This window comes from Erinaceus europaeus, chromosome 4 (genome assembly GCF_950295315.1).
Source record: "Erinaceus europaeus chromosome 4, mEriEur2.1, whole genome shotgun sequence".
In the NCBI taxonomy this organism is placed as follows: Eukaryota; Metazoa; Chordata; class Mammalia; order Eulipotyphla; family Erinaceidae; genus Erinaceus; species Erinaceus europaeus.
In genome coordinates this window covers 136,776,290-136,796,654 of record NC_080165.1, presented here as the reverse complement: position 1 = coordinate 136,796,654, position 20,365 = coordinate 136,776,290, and positions in this window count along the sequence as shown.

Sequence of the window (20,365 nt, the reverse complement as noted above, 5' to 3'; positions counted from 1 at the left end):
ACTGGGGAGAATTTTTTGGTTTGAAAAAAGATTTATTTACTTCAAATTAAAAGAATTCTAATTTCCATAGTTCTTACAATTTATGTTTCTGTAAGATAGAGCTCATTATATCTATTCTACAAGGAAGAAATACATATGCAAATTGGTTCTAGAATTTGAGAGAAGTCAAAGTAGAACTGAATTATAATTAAATATCCCTCTATGCTAATGTCTTTTCCCCTTTCTCTGCCTCTATATATCTATGTTTCTACATATTTCTCTATGGATTTTTCTCTTCTTTTTACTTATCATAAGTTTTTGATATTGTATGTAAACACTTTTCATGATTTTAATTGTAAATGACAGTTTTCCACTTATTCTAGTCTTCAGTACTGTTATTAACTGGGTGTGCAGGACATGTTCTTAAAATAGTTAAGGAGATAGTAAATAGGGTTTAGAAAATACCCATGGAATAGATTTTGGTTATAGCCTACCCACAGAAATTTTTACAATTCCTTGGTAGAAACTGCATAGTTCTCACTACACTGGAGAAAGTAAGTGTTCTTTCATGTATTCTTACAGTTTAACATTTTTAGGTAGCTTGTTAAAGAGATCACTTTTAACAGTTTATTTTATTTCCTTTTTTATCTTTTATTTTATTTATAAAAAGGAAACACTGACAAAACCATAGGATAAGTAGGGTACAATTCCACACAGTTCCAACCACCAGAACTTCGTATCCCATCCCCTCCCTTCATAGTTTTCCTATTCTTTACCCCTCTGGGAGTATGGACCCAGGGTCATTATAGGTGCAGAAGGTGGAAGGTCTGGCTTCTGTAATTGCTTCCCTGCTGAACATGGGCGTTGACAGGTGTATCCATACTCCCAGCCTGCCTCTCTCTTTCCCTAGTTGGACAGTGCCGGGATAGCCTGAGGGTACTTCTTCCCGAGCTAGTGCTCTCTGGGTTGGAGAGAACTCAACTGGAGCTGATCTAGGCTGCTGTGTGGGAGAGGGATCAGGAACTCATGCTGCACCAACTTCCGCAGGAGATACACTCTGGAACTCTCGGAGCCGGAAAGCAATTTCCAAGTGTCTTTAATCAGAAGAGCAGCTGTTTTTATACTCTCCAAGTAGGGTGGAAACAGGATGTGATATAGAGAGGGTGGAGAGAAAAGTGACTGGTGAAAATCAGAGTGTGACAAAGAAGGGATCAGTGTGTGACAAGGAGGGGGTGGAGCAGGAGAGAATCCTATCATAGAACCACCAATGCCCTGGAGTGCTTTATGTAAAAGTGATTTATGTAAATAGACCAAAGCTTTGGATCAGTAAAATCCCTATATAGGCATATGGTTAAGCAGAAGCCAGGGGGAGATGGCAACTACCCAACAGGACAGGGTTCTAGGAAATCAGAGCTCTAGGACACATTGGTCCATCCATACTGCCAATCTGTCTTTCTCTTTCCCTAGTGGGGAAGGGCTCTGGGGAAGTGGAGCTCCAGGACACATTGGTGGGGTTGTTTGTCCAGGAAAGTCTGGTCGGCATCATGCTAGCATCTGGAACCTGGTGGCTAAAAAGAGAGTTAACATATAAAGCCAAACAAACTGTTGACTAATCATGAACCTAAAGGCTGGAATAGTGCAGATGAAGAGTTGGGGGTGTCTCCATTTTGTAGATAGCTAGTAGGCACATTTTAATTATATTTTAATTATAATTTCATTATTGAGGGTATTAATGATTTACAGTCAATAGTAAAATACAATAGTTTGTACATGTGTAACATTTCTCAGTTTTCCAAGTAACACTTCATCCCCCCACTAGGTCCTCTGCCATTATGTTCCAAGATCTGAACCCTGCCCCTTCCCCACCCCAGAGTCTTTTACTTTGCTACAATATACTAACTCCAGTCCACGTTCTGCTTAGTGTTTTCCCTTCTGTTCTTGTTTTTCAACTTCTTTAAGTTAGTGAAAGCATTCCAAATCCATCATTGTCTTTCTGGCTAATCTCACTTAATATAATTCCTTCAAGGTCCATCCAGATGAAGTGAAGAAAATGAAATCAGCCTTTTTAATAGCTGAGTAGTATTCCATTGTGTATAATATACCAAGAGTTTCTCAGCCATTCATCTGTTGTTGGACACCTGGGTTGCTTCCAAGTTTTGGCTATTACAAATTGTTCTGCTATGAGTATAGGTATAAGCAAATCTTTTCGGATGGGTGTGTTTGGTTCCTTAGGAAATATCCCCAGGAGAGGAAGTCCAGGGTCATAGGTAGGTCAACTTCTAGCCTTCTAAGAGTTCTCCAGGCTGCTCTCCACGGGGGTTGGACCAATTTACGTTCCCATCAGCAGAGCAGGAGGGTTCCTTTCCCCCCACAACCTCTTTAGCATTTGTTGTTACAGTCCTTTCTGATGTATGTCATTCTCCCAGGGGTGAAGTAGTTGCTGTTGTCTTTATTTGCATTTCTCTGGAAATCAGTGGCTTGTTGACACTTTAGATCTCTTCTGTTGTGAATATTCTGTTCAAATCCTCTCTTAACTTTTATATTTTATTTGAAATTTTATACTTTTTTTCAGAGTATATTCACCCCATTTAAAAACCCTTTTGTAATATTACTCTAATCTTGTTCTGACTTTAGAATTGTTTCATAAAAATATTAACTGTAGGTAAGTGATATTGCTGGACCATAATGTATTTTCACTTGTTTATAGGGAACAAATTGCATCACTATGAATACTCACCAACAATATACCAGACTTCCTTTTTCTTCATATCCTCGCCAATGTTTGTCATTTCTTAATTTGTTAATGCAGGCCATTCTCAAAGATGTGATGTGGTATCTCATTATGGTTTTAATTTGCATTTCTCTAATTATAAGTGGAGTAATTCTTCATATGTTTGCCAGTCATATGTATCTTTTCTTTAGAGAATAGTTAGTTTGTTCAGATCTTTTCACATATTTATGTATATCTATTGAATTATATGATTTCTTTATAGACTATTGATATCAGTACCTTGTGAGATGTGTTATATATAAATATCTCCTTCCACTTGCTGGCCTGCCTATTTATGTTTACAGATTTTTCTTTTGATGTATAGAATTTTTTATTTTATTTTGATGTAGTCGTTTTTATTTAATCTGATTTTAGTTTCACTTGCCCATAGATAAGAGTTTCTAAATACATGTTTGATCTTCAGATCCCAAAGTGTTTCTTTGATTTATACAGTTGAAAAACGGTGGCTTAGAGATCAAATCACATCACTGCTGCTGTAGTGTGTAATTTTGTTTAGGATCTCTTCCATGCCAATGATTTTGATTTTACAAAGTTTTAAAGTATATTCTGCAAAATGTAACTGACACATAATGGGGCACAAACAGATAAAAACAGAATCTGAGGAAATACTAAACTTTTTTTTTTTTCATGTGTTACATCATGATGCTATCCAAATGGAGACCAGTTGCAAATCTCACCTAACAAGAAGTCCTACCAACAGACACTTATCCCATGATTTCCTTTGTTCCCCTTTCATTATCACCCTAATGCCAACTCAGTACAAATAAATAATAAAGTCAGAATTATTAGGTATAAAGCTGTGTCAGTCTTTCTAGAGAACACAAGAAAGACTAACCACTGTGTTATGAGTTATAAAACCTTTCTAAAAAGGATCATAAACTGGATACACAAAGAAAGCATTAGGATTAAATAAAGATAGTTTCTGACACTCTGGTTAATAATAATCCATTATCACTAAAGAAAAATTTGAGATTTATATCTTTTATTATACCACATACTTAAAAAAATATAGTATATATATATATAGTAACTTGTATATGTTTTTTCTTTTATACAGTATGTGACTTTAGTTATTAGGATTATACATTATACTTTCTGTTTTTTTATTATTTCTTTTCCCTTTTGTTGCTCTTGTTGTTTTGTAGTTGTAGTTATTGCTGTTGTTGATGTCGTCATTTTTGGATAGGACAGAGAGAAATTGAGAGAGGAGGGGAAGACAGTGAGGGGGAGAGAAAGACAGACACCTGAAGACCTGCTTTACTGCCTGTGAAGCGACTTCCCCTACAGGTGGGGAGCCGGGGCTCTAACTGGGATCCTTACACTGGTCTTAGCGCTTTGTGCCACTTGTGCTTAACCTGCTTCACTACCGTCGGACTCCCTGGATTATACTTTCTTGATCACCTTTAAACTTATTTATTTTATTTAATTAGTATTTCATATTCCTCACTGAAGAAAATTTCCATCTAATACCCCATATTTGTGAGAGTATATAACTTCATTACAAAGCTAATGTACACAGGAATTTATTTCACATCATGTTTTTGCTTTTCATATAGTTATAGATTGCAAATAATCTATTTAATTTAGATTTTGGAAGAGCTCATTGTTATTTGTTTGTAGCTAATGCTTTTCGAACTGTTCAATTCTGCTATTATCAGATGAGTTTGTTTGTTTGTTTTAATTTTTGTACATACACACCACTCCCACCACCAGAAAACTGTGTCCCATCCCCACCCCAATCCTCCGCCCTCAGATGAGTTTTTAATGCACGGACAGTGATAGATTATTTTTTAATTGTCACAAAGAATCATTTCAAAACTATAAACAGCTATCAATTTGCCTATCCTGTAAAGGGTGAAACTAATCTGAATTTAGAGAAAGAATAATGCTTGGTTTATCTTGTAGAATAATCAAGAGCAAACATCATTAGGAAAGTGGTGAAAATTGAAATATAGTAAGTAAAGTAATCCCAGCTGCAGCATTAGAAAGACTATCATTTTATATGGTATTCATCAGTAGATTATTGAAAGGATCATAAGAAGTACTTAATGAATGCACTGCCTCATAACACTCCACAGGGTATATTTTGCACTCTCTCTGGTATTGCTTCCCTCTACAGATATTTCAAAATGCTGAGGATTAAGAAAGCAGAACTGCTTCTGATCATGTATGTTTATTGAAAACAGTTGGTTATGGAAAACACCACTGACTTGGGTAATTCAAACTTGCCTCGATTTTTCAGACAATTAAACACAGATGAGAACTGACGACTGCTGGGCTTTCCTGAACTTTTTCCAGTACTCTTGATACACACACACACACGGGAACATACTACTTACTATCTGTAAGTAGTATGTTAAACTACTTACAGTAGTATGGTAAACAAAGATCTTTGTTGTTTCCAAACATTTGTGCAACTAAATGATCATATGGAAAATTTATGTTGATGTGTCTTCTTCCACTCTGAAGATTCATCAACCACTAAATGGCTCCGTTTCTGCTCAGACTATTACTGTGATATGGTTGCAGAGTTTTACTTCAAGATTGTCTTGATTTATTGTTCATTGGATAAACATTATCAACTTGGCATTGTTTTCTTAAGCCATCATTATAATGAGGATTCAATTTTTCTTGAAGTAATTTTGAAATTTTAAAGTTAGAGGATATTATATTTCATGGTATCTATTGAATCATGATCCATGGTAGGAGACATGAGTTATCAAATATGAGCCTGATTTCCAAAGAAATAGGATATTGTTTTTAGGTGTTTTTTTTTTCTTTTTTTTTTTTTTGTCTTCATGTGTGGCTTACTTGAAGTATAGGTGGTGGACTTAAGGAAGTGGCAAGTATTTAATCAAAGTACACACACACACACACACACACACACACACAATTTAGCCACCAGAGATATCACTGGGCTCTGTGCCTCCATTTTTATAATTTTTTTTCTTTTTTTTAAATTAAATTAAATTAAATTTATAAAAAGGAAACACTGACAAAACCATAGGTTAAGAGGGGTACACCTGTCACAATTCCCATCACTAGAACTCCATATCCCATCCCCTCCCCTGATTGCTTTCCTGTTCTTTAACACTGTGGAAGTATGGACCCAAGGTCATTGTGAGATGCAGAATGTAGAAGGTCTGGCCTCTGTAACCGCTCAGCCCTGGCTTCTGGTGGTGGTGCAGGGAATTTAACCTGAGACACTGAAGCTCAGGAATGAAGGTCATTTGTATAACCATTACACTATCTCCCAAGCCCTGGATGATTCTACACATACATTAATAAAAGTGGAAATTATTTGCAAAATGATTGTTTCATAACATACATTTACACACTATCTAGTTTTCTTTTTTATTCCAATCAAAAACTTGATTATCTCTTAATCCCTGTGGCTGTATTTTTCTATAATTTTAGGGGAGTGAAATCTTGATATTGGCTAGTTGCCTTTTCACTTTGCCAGTCTCACCAGAGGCTGGCAGAGGGTTCTAATTTTCACATTATGTGCAAACTATTAGAAGAATCTCAAAAAGAAACAAAAAATACACAGCTAAATTACCAAGAAGATAACAAAGGATAGAATTTCTATTTAAGCTGACACGTAATTGTATTTTTAATTGTGTAGTCCATAAGTAAAATATTGGAGTGGCTTTGATATAAAGAATATGAGTTATAGGAGATAAAACCACATCATCTTGCAGCAGTCTTTTCAAAATACTCTTGAGTCTATCTTAATCAATTTTATTCTTTTACTATTATTTTTTTGCAGAAACTCTAACACTTTAATCATGTTGTAATCTGGTGAACCACTACTTCCTCAAAGGAATAAATTTTGGCCTTAGAGACCTATGACTTTTCAGAAATAATGGTTCAGTTTTTATTGTATACACCTTTGTGTTATTAATTTTTGATACAATCTGTTGTTTTCTACTTATCCCACTTCATTTATGCTGCCTTTGGTTACACAGTCTCTTTTCATTACAAATTTTGTTTATTTATAGTCTTCTTTGCAGTCAAAATTATCTTGGTGGTTTAAATTTACCTATCAATGCAAAAAAAAAAAAAAAAGCCGGGGGATGGGGGTGGTTGAGAAAACAAACAAGAAAAGAAGTGAAGATAAATTTATTACAGATGGCAGCAGCATCTGTGTTTCTCTCCTCTCCTCTCCCAGGCCAACTAGGAATACTAAAGGAGATCATCTGCGAACTCAACAAGGCAGGACTAGAATGATTTCAGGAACATACCAAGTCACAGGTGAGTGCAAATATGTGTGGCTTGTGGACAGAGAGAAGCCTAGGGAGAGATTAAGTGGCTGGTAACAGTCCAGCAGTTTAACAGTTGAGGCACCACCTCCAGTCTGTTTTACCAACAAAAAGACTGCTGAAGGGAGGAGAGGACTTCCCTTAGACTCAGCAAATGCAACTGTAAGTCTCCATTGCTGGAGCTGGAGCATCAGGGGGAGGCCCTGTACTGACATCAGGGGACACAGAACTAACCAGGAATCGCAGGAGAAGATCTACACCTTGGTGGCCTAGCAGTGGGGCTGTGTGGTGGGAGCCTTTCCATATTGTTCTTCTGATGAGAACATAGTGAATAGTTGCCTCAGAACCTACACACTATAAACAAGATTGTTTAGAAACTCACAGTGCTTCCCAGCTTGGTAGAGAAGCTGAATTGAGCCTGGAGCTTTGGATCCTTGGAGTGTGAGTCTCTTTGAATAACCACTGTATTATCTCTCACCCACCTTTTTTTATCTTTTGACCAGGAGTGAGTGATTAAGCTAAGAAGCCTACTTATAGTTTAAAAGCCTCAGGCTCCCATAGCCTACAGGGAAGAACAAGAACAAAAGAGGCTTTAAAAGGCACTGTGCTCCAACTTGGGGATTAAAATAATATTGAAACAACTGTCATTTCCACAACTGTGAGCCCTTTAAGTACCTTACTTAGACACAAGTCATTCCAGGCAAGAGTGATCAGTAATTTGAAAAGTACTGAGAGAGGGACCACATAACATACTATTTAGAATGGATAAGCCAACAAGAAGAAATACTGGATAAATGGACCAGGATAAAAGTCCAGATTAAACCCCCCAAAGGTTGAAGCACAGAATAATGAGTTCAACATCCAAACACTAGTTAAGGAAATAATCAAAGGAGTGAGTAAAGAGTTTAAAAGAATTGTCATCAGAAATTCAAACAACAAATGAGACTCTGGAAGAAAATACTAATTATCTCAAGGTTATTAGAGAGCTGAAAGCTGAAGTAGCTGATCTAAGAACACAACTAGTTGAACAAGCAAAAACAGTATCAGAACAGGGTAACAAAACAGATGAATTCCAGAAAACAGTAGAGGGGAGAGAGAATAGAATAAATGAGGCTGAAGACAGAATTAGCAAGATCGAGGAGGAATTAGAGACAACTAAAAAAGAATTAAGAGATCTCAAAAAGATATCAAAAGATATTGAAAACAACAACAGAATCTTATGGGATGACTTCAAAAATATGCATTATTGGTTTAGCATTGGAAGAAGAGAGGGAGGGGAAGAAAGCATTCTTCAGGACATAGTAGCTGAGAACATCTCTAGTATAGACAACTTAAAAGAAATAAAGGTTCAAGAATCCCAGAGAGTCCCAAACAGAATTAACCCAGACTTACAGACACCAAGACACATCATATTTAGAATGGAAAGGAATAAGAATAAAGAAAGGATCCTGAAGTCTGCAAGAATAAAACAAAGAGTCACCTATGGAGGAAAACCAATAAGATTAGCAGAAGACTTCTCCACACAAACACGACAGGCCAGAAGAGAATGGCAACATATCCATAGAGTGCTCAATGAGAAAGGCTTTCAACCAAGACTACTGTATCCTGCTAGACTGTCATTCAGACTAGATGGAGGCATCAAAACCTTCTCAGACAAGCAACAGTTGAGTGAATCAACTATCATCAATCCTGCCCTGAAAGAAGTTCTGAAAGGTCTCCTATAAACAGTCAGGCCACCATAAATAGGACATATAATAGAAAACTCTAAAAATCTCCAAGAATGGCATTAAAATATCTTCAATCTTTGACATCAATAAATGTCAATGGCCTGAATTCACCTATGAAAAGGCACAGAGTAGGAAGATGGATCAGAAAATACAATCCAACAATATGCTGTGTAAAGGAAACCCACCTAACTCAACAAGACAAACACAGACTCAAAGTGAAAGGATAGAACAAAAATTCTAGCCAACCAGATATAATATATTCAAAAGATTGTTCATCATGAGCAAGTGGAGTTTATCCTAGGGATGCAAGGTTGGTTTAATATACATAAATCAATCAATGTGATCCACCACATCAATAAAAGCAAGACCAAAAACCACATGGTCATATCAATAGATGCAGAGAAAGAATCTGACAAAAACCAACATCCCTTCATGATCAAAATGCTACAAAAAATGGGAATAGATGGAACATTTTTGAAGACAGTGAAGTCTATATATAGCAAACCCATAGCCAACATCATACTCAGTGGTGAAAACTGGAAGCATTTCCCCTCAGATCAGGTACTAGACAGGGCTGCCTACTATCATTATTACTATTCAACATAGTGTTGGAAGTTCTTGCCATAACAATCAGGCAGGAACAAGGAATTAAAGGGATACATATTGGAGGAGAAGTCAAACTCTCCCTATTTGCAGATGACATGATAGTATACATGGAAAAACCTAAGGAATCCAGCAACAAGTTTTGGAAATCATCAGGCAATACAGTAAGGTGTCAGGCTACAAAATTAACATTCAAACGTCAGTGGCATTCCTCTATGCAAACACTAAGTTAGAAGAAGATGAAATCCAGAATTCAATTCCTTTTACTATAGCAACAAAATAATAAAATATATAGGAATAAATCTAACCAAAGAAGTGAAAGACTTGTATATTGAAAATTATGAGTCACTACTCAGAGAAATTGAAAAAGACACAAAGAAGTGGAAAGATATTTCATGTTCATGGGTTAGCAGAATTAACATCATCAAAAAGAATATACTACCCAGAGCCATCTACAAATTTAATGCTATCCCATGAAGATCCCAAACACATTTTTTAGGAGAATAGAACAAAGGTTACATTTATCTGGAACCAGAAAAGACCTAGAATTGTCAAAAAAATCTTGAGAAGAAAGACAGAACTAGAGGCATCACACCCCCAGTTATAAAATTGAATTATAGGGCCATTGTAATCAAAACTCCTTGGTACTGGAACATAAATAGACACACTGACCAATGGGATTGAACTAAGAGCTCAGATGTAAGCTCCCACACCTATGGTCATCTAATCTTTGACAAAGGTGCCCAGACTATTAAGTGTTGAAAACAGAGTCTCTTCAACAAACGATGTTGGAAAAAATGGGTTGAAAAATACAGAATGAAACTGAACCACTATATTTTACCAAATACAAAAGTAAATTCCAAATGGATAAAGGACTTGGATATTAGACCAGAAACTATCAGATACTTAGAGGAAAATATTAGCAGAACTATTTTCTGCATAAATTTTAAAGACATCTTCAAGGAAATAAATCCAATTACAAAGAAGACTAAGGCAAGCATATACCTGTGGGACTACGTCAAATTAAAAAGCTTCTGCAAAGCAAAAGAAAACACTATTGAAACAAAGAGACCCCTCACAGAATGTAAGAAGATCTTTACATGCCATACATCAGAGGCTAATAACCAAAATATATTAAGGGCTTGACAATCTCAACAACAAGAAAACCAATTACTCCATCCAAAAAAGGGGAGAGGACATGGATAGAATATTCACCGTAAAAAAAAAAAAATCCAAAAGGCTGAACACATGAAAAAATGCTCTAAAACTTTGATTGCCAGAGAAATGCAAATTAAGGGGGGATTCCGGAAGATGGCGGAATGAGAAGCTGCTAGTGGCTTGAGCTCCGACCACATCTACTGGAAATGGTAGGATTTTTTGCCTTTAGTAAGCCAGTCAATAAGGGGTCCTAGTGGTGACACCAAGGAGATGACTATAACTCAATTTGGGTTAGAAAGTAGAATTAAAAGAAAGGGAAAATAAATATTTCTTTTAATTTATTATTCCTGAAGTACACCCCCTCCACCTCCCCCCCATAACTAGTCCCTGGGGACCAGAGATCTCCTAGCAGGCTCCCCTGCTGAACTTCTTTCTTTACCAATATTCCTGTCCCACCAGTGGGTGTCATTCATTCTAATTCTATTCCCTTCTGAAAGCTTTAGCCTTTTTTCTTTCTAAGTAGTCAATCAGCTGCCTCTGCTCAGGTGGCCTGAGGCAATCTAGAGCCATCCAAGCTGAAGACAGGACAGGTTTTTTACTCTGTTTTATTTTATTATCAATAAAAGGTAAACACATACCCCTTTCTCCTTCTCCTTCAGGTTGACCAGAATTAACTCTTAGTGTATTTTGTATTGCTAGGGAACTGGGTGTCTTATTCACTGCTAAAATAACTTGTTTCACTTTTCCTACCACCCCTACCCATTCTCTCCCTCCCCCCAGCATAGCTAATTAAATAATAAAAAATAAATAAATAAAAACTCTTTCCTTTCACTGCTCTTTTATTGCTGTTCTTTTTCTTATCCTTTTCTTTTTTTCTCTCTCTTTTTTTTTCTTTTTCTCATTCTTGTCATCCTTTCTTCCTTCCTCCTTCAGCTTTCTGTATTCACTGATACGCATTTGGGAATTATTTTGGGGAAGAAATCTGACTCAGAGTGGACTCTCTCTGCATGTATCTCTGCTCTACTTCCCTTTCTCCTCTAGCTACTCCTAGAATATACAGTGGATAGTAGATTTGCATAACTGTCTTTTCCTGCTATTCTTGTCTAGTCCTGAGGTTTGTTTTTTTTATTTCTTAAAAATCAGCTGCCTTTGCTCAGGAGGCTTGAGGCAATCTGGAAGAGGTTTTTTACCCTGCTCTATTTTATTATTAATATTATATAAAGGTGTATCTCTTTACCCACCTCCTTTAGGTTGACCAGAATTAATTCTTAGGTATCTTTCATTGAGAGGAACTTGTCTCATTAATCCTATCTCCTCTACAGACTCTCCCATTCTCCCTCCTAATTAAAAGCTAATTAAAAAATAAAATAAAATAAAAAATAATTAATCAGTTAAAAATTTCCTTTCACTGCACTTTTATTACAGCTCAATTTCTTATTTTTTTTCTTTTCTCTCTCTTGTTTCTATTTTTTTATCTTCCATTTCTTCCTTCCTTCTCCTTTGTCTTTCTGAATTCACTGATATTCACTTGTGAATTATTATGGGGAAGAAATCTGACTCAGAGTGGACTCTCTATGTGTTTATCTCTGCTCTACTTCCCTTTCTCCTCTTGCTACCCCTAGAATATACAGAGGATAGTAGATTTGCATAATTTTCTATTCTTGCTATCCCTTCTTTCCTTTCTCTTTCTTCTTCACTTGGACTTAGTTGCTATTTTTTCACAGACTGGAGACATTGTTTGGCTAACTGGTAGTGATTAAACTGCTTCAATCCTTGCTTCAATTGCTATTGTAATTCCTGAGGTTGGTGATTGTATCTGTCATAAAGGTATTTAGTACAGTGTTGCTTGTACTCAAAACACAACAACTGAGGAACAACAGAAAATAAAAATAAGAAACACATAAATAAAAAAAATGGGTAGGTCAAAAACAAATAAAACTGCTACTCCAATGAATGAAGACAAGAGCCCAGAAGAAACTACAAATCAGCCAGAAGTAACCATAGATAAGAAAAGTATGCAAGCAATGATAAACTTATTAATCACAGAAATGAAAACAACTTTGGAGGAAAGGAATGGCACTGTTAGGGAAACAACAGTTGAGACCCCAAGGAAAATACTGATTATCTTGAGGCAAAGAACTGAAAGCTGGAATAACTGAACTGAGGAAAGAAGCTGAGGTAAGGGAAAGCAGACTAACAGAAGCAGAAAACAGAATTAGTCAGACAGAGGATGAGTTAGAGAAAACAAAGAAAGAGGTGAAAGAGCTCAAAAAGAGATTGAGAGACACTGAAAACAACAACAGAGACATATGGGATGATCCCAAAAGAAGTAATATTCATATAATTGGCCTGCCAGAGGAAGAAAGAGAGGAAGGAGGAGGAAACATTCTAGAGGAAATAATAGAAGCAAACTTCCCAAACCTGAATAACAGAAAGGACATCAAGATTCAAGAGGCCCAGAGAGTTCCAAACAGAATCAACCGAGAACTGAAGACATCCAGACACATCCTAGTCACAATGAGAAGGAGTAAGGATAAAGAAAGTATCCTAAAGGCTACAAGAGAGAAACAAAAAGTCACATACAAGAGAAAACCCATAAGACTATCAGCAGACTTCTCCACTCAAACTCTAAAAGCCAGAAGAGAATGGAAAGATATCTATCAAGCCCTGAATGAAAAAGGGTTTTAACCAAGGATTATATATCCTACTAGACTTTCATTCAAACTAGATGAAGGGATCAAAACCTTCTTAGACAAACAAAAGTTAAAGGAGGCAACCATTACCAAACTGGCCATGAAAGAGGTTCTAAAAGATCTCTTATGAACAAGAACATCACTATAATACTTGCAATATATCAGAGCAAACAAAAATTTGTTGAACAATGGCACTACAATACATTAAATCCATAATATCAATAAAGGTCAATGGCTTAAACTCACCCATCAAAAGGAACATAGTAGGGGGATGGATCAGAAAACATAACCCAATCATATGCTGCTTGCAAGAATCCCATCTGTCACAACAAGATAAACACAGACTTAAAATGCAAGGATGGAAAACTATCATACAGGCTAATAGACCACAAAAAAGGGAGGAACAGTCATTCTCATCTCAGACACAATAGATTTTAAATTAAATAAAGTAATAAAAGATAGGCAAGGACATTACATAATGATTAGAGGATCAATCAACCAAGAAGACTTAACAATTATTAACATCTATGCACCCAGTGAGGGACCATCTAAATACATCAAGCACCTACCGAAAGAATTCCAAAAATACATCAATAGTAATACAGTAATAGTGGGAGACTTTAATATCCCACTTTCACAGTTAGACAGATCAACAAAGCAGAGAATCAACAAAGATATAAGAAAAATTGAATGAAGAGATTGACAGACTAGACCTCTTGGACATTTTCAGAGTCCTTCACCCCAAAAACCTGGAATACACCTTCTTTTCAAATCCACATAACACATACTCAAGGATAGACCACATGTTAGGCCACAAAGACAGCATCAATAAATTGAAGAACATTGAAACCATCCCAAGTATCTTCTTAGACCACAGCGGAGTAAAACTAACATTTAACAACAAACAAAAAATTATTAAAAGTCACAGAATTTGGAAACTAAACAACGTACTCCTTAAGAACCACCGGGTCGGAGAGTCACTAAAGCAGGAAATTCAAATGTTTCTGGAAACAAATGAAAATGAAGACACAAACTATTAAAATATTTGGGACACAGCTAAAGCAGTACTGAGAGAGAAACTTATAGCCATACAATCACATATTAAACAAAAAGAAAAAGCTCAAATGAAGGACCTTACTGCACACCTCAACGATTTAGAGGAAGAGGAACAAAGGACCCCTACCTAAAGCAATCAGAAGGACAGAAAACACTAAAATTAGAGCAGAAATAAACAACATCAAAAATAAGAGAACCATACAGAAGATCAGTGAAGCCTATGTAGTTTCTTTGAAAGATTAAACAAAATTGACAAACCCCTAGCCAGATTCACTAAACAAAAAAGGGAGAAGACTATAATTCATATAATTATAAACGATAGAGGAGATATCACAACTGACACAACAGAAATCCAGAAAATCATGTGAAACTTCTATGAAGAACTATACGCCACCAAGCTAGAAAATCTGGAAGAAATGGAAGAATTCCTAGAAACATATGCCCTTCCAAAACTGAACCAAGAAAAACTACAAAACCTAAATGCACCAATCACAGACAAAGAAATCAAAACCCTTATTAAGAATCTCCCTAACAACAAAAGTTCTGGACCAGATGGCTTCACAAACGAATTCTACAAAACCTTCAGGAAACAGTTAATACCCATACTCCTAAAGCTTTTCCATAAGATCGAAGAAACAGGGACACTCCCTTCCACCTTCTGTGAAGCCAACATCACCCTGATACCAAAAGCAGATAGGGACAGAACAAAAAAGGAAAACTACAGACCAATATCTCTGATGAACATAGATGCCAAAATATTAAACAAAATCTTGGCCAACCGGATACAGCAGCACATCAAAAAGATTGCTCATCACCACCAAGTGGGATTTATCCCGGGAATGCAAGGCTGGTTCAACATAGGCAAGTCAATCAATGCCATTCACATCAATAAACGCAAAGCCAAAAACCACATGATTATCTCAATAGATGCAGAGAAAGCCTTTGACAAAATCCAACACCCATTCATGCTCAATACTCTACAAAAAATGGGATTAGATGGGAAATTCCTCAAGATAGTGGAATCTATATATAGCAAACCTACAGCCAACATCATACTCAATGGACAGAAGCTGAAAGCATTCCCCCTCAGATTGGGGACTAGACAGGGCCGTCCACTGTCACCGTTACTCTTCAACATAGTATTGGAAGTTCTTGACAAAGCAATCAATCAAGAGAAAGGAATAAAAGGAATACAAATTGGGAGGGAAGAAGTTAACCTCTCACTATTTGCAGATGATATGATAGTATACATAGAAAAACCTAAAGAATCCAGCAGAAAAGTATTGGAAGTTATTAGGCAATATAGCAAGGTGTCAGGCTAAAAAAAATCAATGTAAAAAATCAGTGGCATTTCTTTATGCAAACACTAAATCTAAAGAAGAAGACATCCAGAAATCACTCCCATTTACTGTATCAGCAAAATCAATCAAATACCTAGGAATAAAGTTGACCAAAGAAGTGAAAGACTTGTATACTGAAAACTATGAGTCGCTACTCAAGGAGATAGAAACTGATACCAAGAAATGGAAAGATATCCCATGCTCATGGATTGGAAGAATAAATATCAAAATGAATATTCTCCCCAGAGCAATATATAAATTTAATGTGATACCCATCAAACTTCCACCAAACTTCTTTAAGAGAAAAGAACAAAAATTATAATCATTTATCTGGAACCAGAAAACACCTAGAATTGCCAAAACAATCTTGAGGAAAAGAAACAGAAATGGAGGCATCACACTTCCCAGATCTCAAACTATATTATAAAGCCATCATCATCAAAACAGCCTGGTACTGGAACAAAAATAGGCACACAGACCAGTGGAACAGAATTGAAAGCCCAGAAATAAATCCCAATACCTATGGGCATCTAATCTTTGATAAGGGGGCCCAAAGTATTAAATGGAAAAAGGAGGCTCTCTTCAATAAATGGTGCTGGGAAAACTGGGTTGTAACATGCAGAAGAATGAAATTGAACCACTTTATCTCACCAGAAGCAAAAATCTACTCCAAATGGATCAAAGACCTGGATGTTAGACCAGAAACAATCAAATACTTAGGGAAAACATTGGTAAAACACTTTCCCACCTAAACCTCAAGGACATCGTTGATGAAATAAACCCAATTGCAAGAAAGACTAAAGCAGAAACAAACCAATGGGACTACATCAAATTGAAAAGCTTCTGCACAGTCAAATAAACTATTAAACAAACAAAGAGAATCCCTCACAGAATGGGAGAAGTTCTTTACATGCCATACATCAGACAAGAAACTAATCACCAAAATATATAAAGAGCTCAGCAGACTTAGCAACAAAAAAGCAAATGACCCCATCCAAAAATGGGCAGAGGAGAGCAGTCTGGAGAACTCTCACAAGGCTAGACATGGACCTTCCATATGATCCAGTAATTCCTTTCCTGGGGTTATACCCCAAGGACTCCATTAACACCCAACCAAAAAGATATGTGTACTCCTATGTTCATAGCAGCACAATTCATAATAGCTAAAATCTGGAAGCAACCCAGGTGCCCAACAACAGATAAGTGGCTGAGAAAGCTGTGGTATACATATACAATGAAATACTATACAGCTATCAAGAACAATGAACCCACTTTCTCTGACCCATCTTGGACAGATCTAGAAGGAATTATGTTAAGTGAGCTAAGTCAGAAAGATAAATATGAATATGGGATGATCCCACTCATCAACAGAAGTTGAGGAAGAATATCTGAAAGGGAAACTAAAAGCAGGACCTGACCAAATTGTAAGTAGGGCACCAAAGTAAAAACCCTGTTTTGAGGGGGAGGGTGTACATGCAGCTTCCTGGACTGGTGGGGGGGTGGGGGTTTTAGGGGGGTAGGTGGGATGGGACACAGACTTTTGGTGGTGGGAGTGGTGTTTATGTACACTCCTAGTAAAGTGTAGTCATATAAATCACTAGTTAATTAATATGAGAGGGGGAAAATTAATTGTATGTCTCGAAGTTTTTAAACCACAGACTGAGTCTTTTTAATATATAGGCTGTGTATTTGATATGCGGACTCTCTCAAAAGCCTAGACCAAGTAGATCAGAAGCAACCAATGCACAGCTACATACAAGATACTGGGTACTATACAGCAAACCCTAACAAAAGGACTTTTCAAAGTTAACCCAATTAACAAATAATGTGATGATAACATTAACTATCTATTGTCTTTTTGAACCCTAAGACAGCAGGAACCTCACATCTCCACTAGAGAGCCTATATTTCCCCCAGTCCTGGAACCTTAGGATAGGGCCCACTTTTCTGCATGCCTCTCCTAATCCATATCAAATAATATTGCATCTGCCGATCGCAACCTAATCAATGCAATAACTGCCACCTCAACATGCTTCAGCTCAGACTGTGTCCAGAGACTCCAGCTGTGGAATGACAACCCTTCAGCTTCATAACTCCGGTGAGACTTTTCCTTCATAGTATTCTCTAATTCCATTCCAGGTGTTCCACTACCCAATAAAGTCCCCAAACCTAGATATAGTCCAGGTCCCCTGAGATAGAGCATAGGTTCACCCGTGCCCATAAACTAGGGAAAAATATATACCTGAAAGCAGAAGTACACAAGAGCATGCAGGGAATACTCTAAACACTTCATCTGCACTATTACAGTTTTAAGGTCCATGATTGTTCAACAATTTGTTTGGCTTTGTAAGTTAACTCTCTTTTCAGCCACCAGGTTCCAGATGCCATCAGGATGCTGGCCAGGCTTCCCTGGACTGAAGACCCCACCAATGTGTCCTGGAGCTCTGCTTCCTCAAAGACCCACCCTACCAGGGAAAGAGAGAGACAGACTGGGAGTATGGACTGACCAATTAATGTCCATGTTCAGCGGGGAAGCAATTACAGAAGCCAGACCTTCCACCTTCTGCAACCCACAACGACCCTGGGTCCATGCTCCCAGAGGGATAGAAAGTGGGAAAGCTATCAGGGGAGGGGATGGGTTATGGAGATTGGGTGGTGGAAATTGTGTGGAGTCGTACCCCTCCTACTCTATGGTTTTGTTAATTTATCCTTTCTTAAATAAAAAATAAATTAAAAAAAAAGAAACGCAAATCAAGACAACAATGAGATACCATTTCCCCTTGTGAGAATGGCATACATCAGAAAAGGTAGGAGCAGCAAATGCTGGAGAGCTTTGGGGTCAAAGGAACCCTCCTGCACTGCTGATGGGAATTTAAATTGCTCCAACTTCTGTCTAGTCTCAGAAGACTAGAAATGGACCTACCCAGTGATCCTGCAATTCTTCTCCTGGGGGTAAATGCTAAGGAACCTAACACACCCATCCAAAAAGGTCTATGTACACAAACGTTCTTAGCAGCACAATTTGTAATAGGCAAAACTTTGAAACAACCCAGGTGTCCAGCCAGAGATGAATGGCTGAGCAAGTTGTGGTATATATACAAAATGGAATACTACTCAGCTATTAAAAATAGTGACTTTGCTATTTTCAGCCTATTTTGGATGGTCCTGGAAAAATTCATATTTAGCGAAATAAGTCAAAAACAGAAAGATGAATATGGGATGATCTCATTCTCAGGCAGAAGTTGAAAAACAAGACCAGAAGAGATAAGACAAGTAGAACTTGAACTGGAGTTTGTGTATTGCACCAAAGCAAAAGACTGTGGGGTGGGGGTGTGGGGGGAGAATACAGGTCCAAAAAGAATGGCAGAGGACCTAATGGGGGCTGTATTATTATATGGAATACTGGGAAATGTCATGCATGTACAAACTATTTTATTTACTGTGGGATATAAAGCATTAATTCACCAATAAAGAAATTAAAAAAAATTCATTACAGACTACAATCAATAGTTGTTACTGTAATAAACAACTATATAAGTAACAGTGAAAAAAAAAGAAAAGAAGCTCTGGAGCATCATATCAAGTTTAAGTAAACTAGTTAACTGGGTTTTATAAAATAAAATGTTTCAGCCTATGAATGGGAACTTATTGCTTATCTTTATTTCTTTGTAAAAACAGAAGCAGGTTAAGCACAACAGTCTCTCATGTTACCAATTCAACTTAAGTAACAGGTCAAAACATAAGTACAATGACCAATACGTCCCAGTTAAAAAATTTTTGAGAATTTTTACTAATTTTCCAGATAAGACAAAGCATTATCTGCTTCTCATGCCTAAGCAAGAAGAAATCAGTGAGAGATGACTACAATTTCTGTTTTCAACTACTCACCTCTAAATAATTCTAGAGATGTGATGAATGAGAGAGAGAGAGAGAGAATTAGTTTCTCCTCTGATACTATGGTTTGTGAAAAAAACAAACAAACAGATAATAGGTCAGAGAAATGGAAACTGCAAACCATAAGGGACTTTTAGCTGGGGCTGATAGAATCAATATCATATCCAGTCTATCACTGTAGCTCTCTGAAACCCACAGCATTCACTTTTTCCAGGCCTAGCTACTACAGGGGAAGTTTTTCAGTTCAGTCATGACTCAGCAGGAGCCATTGATCTAGAATTTATTATAAACTGTTTTCAGACCATGGGGGAAATGTGTTCAGACTTTAGAGAAACTTATAAACTGATGTCAGGCTTGGAGCATGGGATAGATGATAACATGATTTCTCTTATTATCTGAGAAGTTACTATAGCACAAAGAATGCCACTTCACATAAAACCTGGAACAAAGCCAGGGATAGTTTAAGTGAACTATAAAAATGAAGATAGCCCATCTAGCATTTTGTATGAGACAGGTGTCACAACAAAACGAGACAAAGGCACTATTGTGACCCACAAAATGTTATCACATAGGTCAAAATTTTAAGCAGAAATTGTCTTGTCAAGAGCCATTCTACACTCATCTATTTTTAAAATTATTTTGTATTTATTTATTTTCCCTTTTTATGCTCTTGTTGTTGTATTTATTGTTGTTGTTGTTGTTATTATTGATGTGGTTGTTGTTGGATAGGACAGAGAGAAATGGAGAGAGGAGGGGAAGACAGAGAGGGGGAGAGAAAGACAGATACCTGCAGACCTGCTTCACTGCCTGTGAAGCAACTCCCCTGCAGGTGGGGAGCCCAGGGCCCAAACTGGGATCCTTA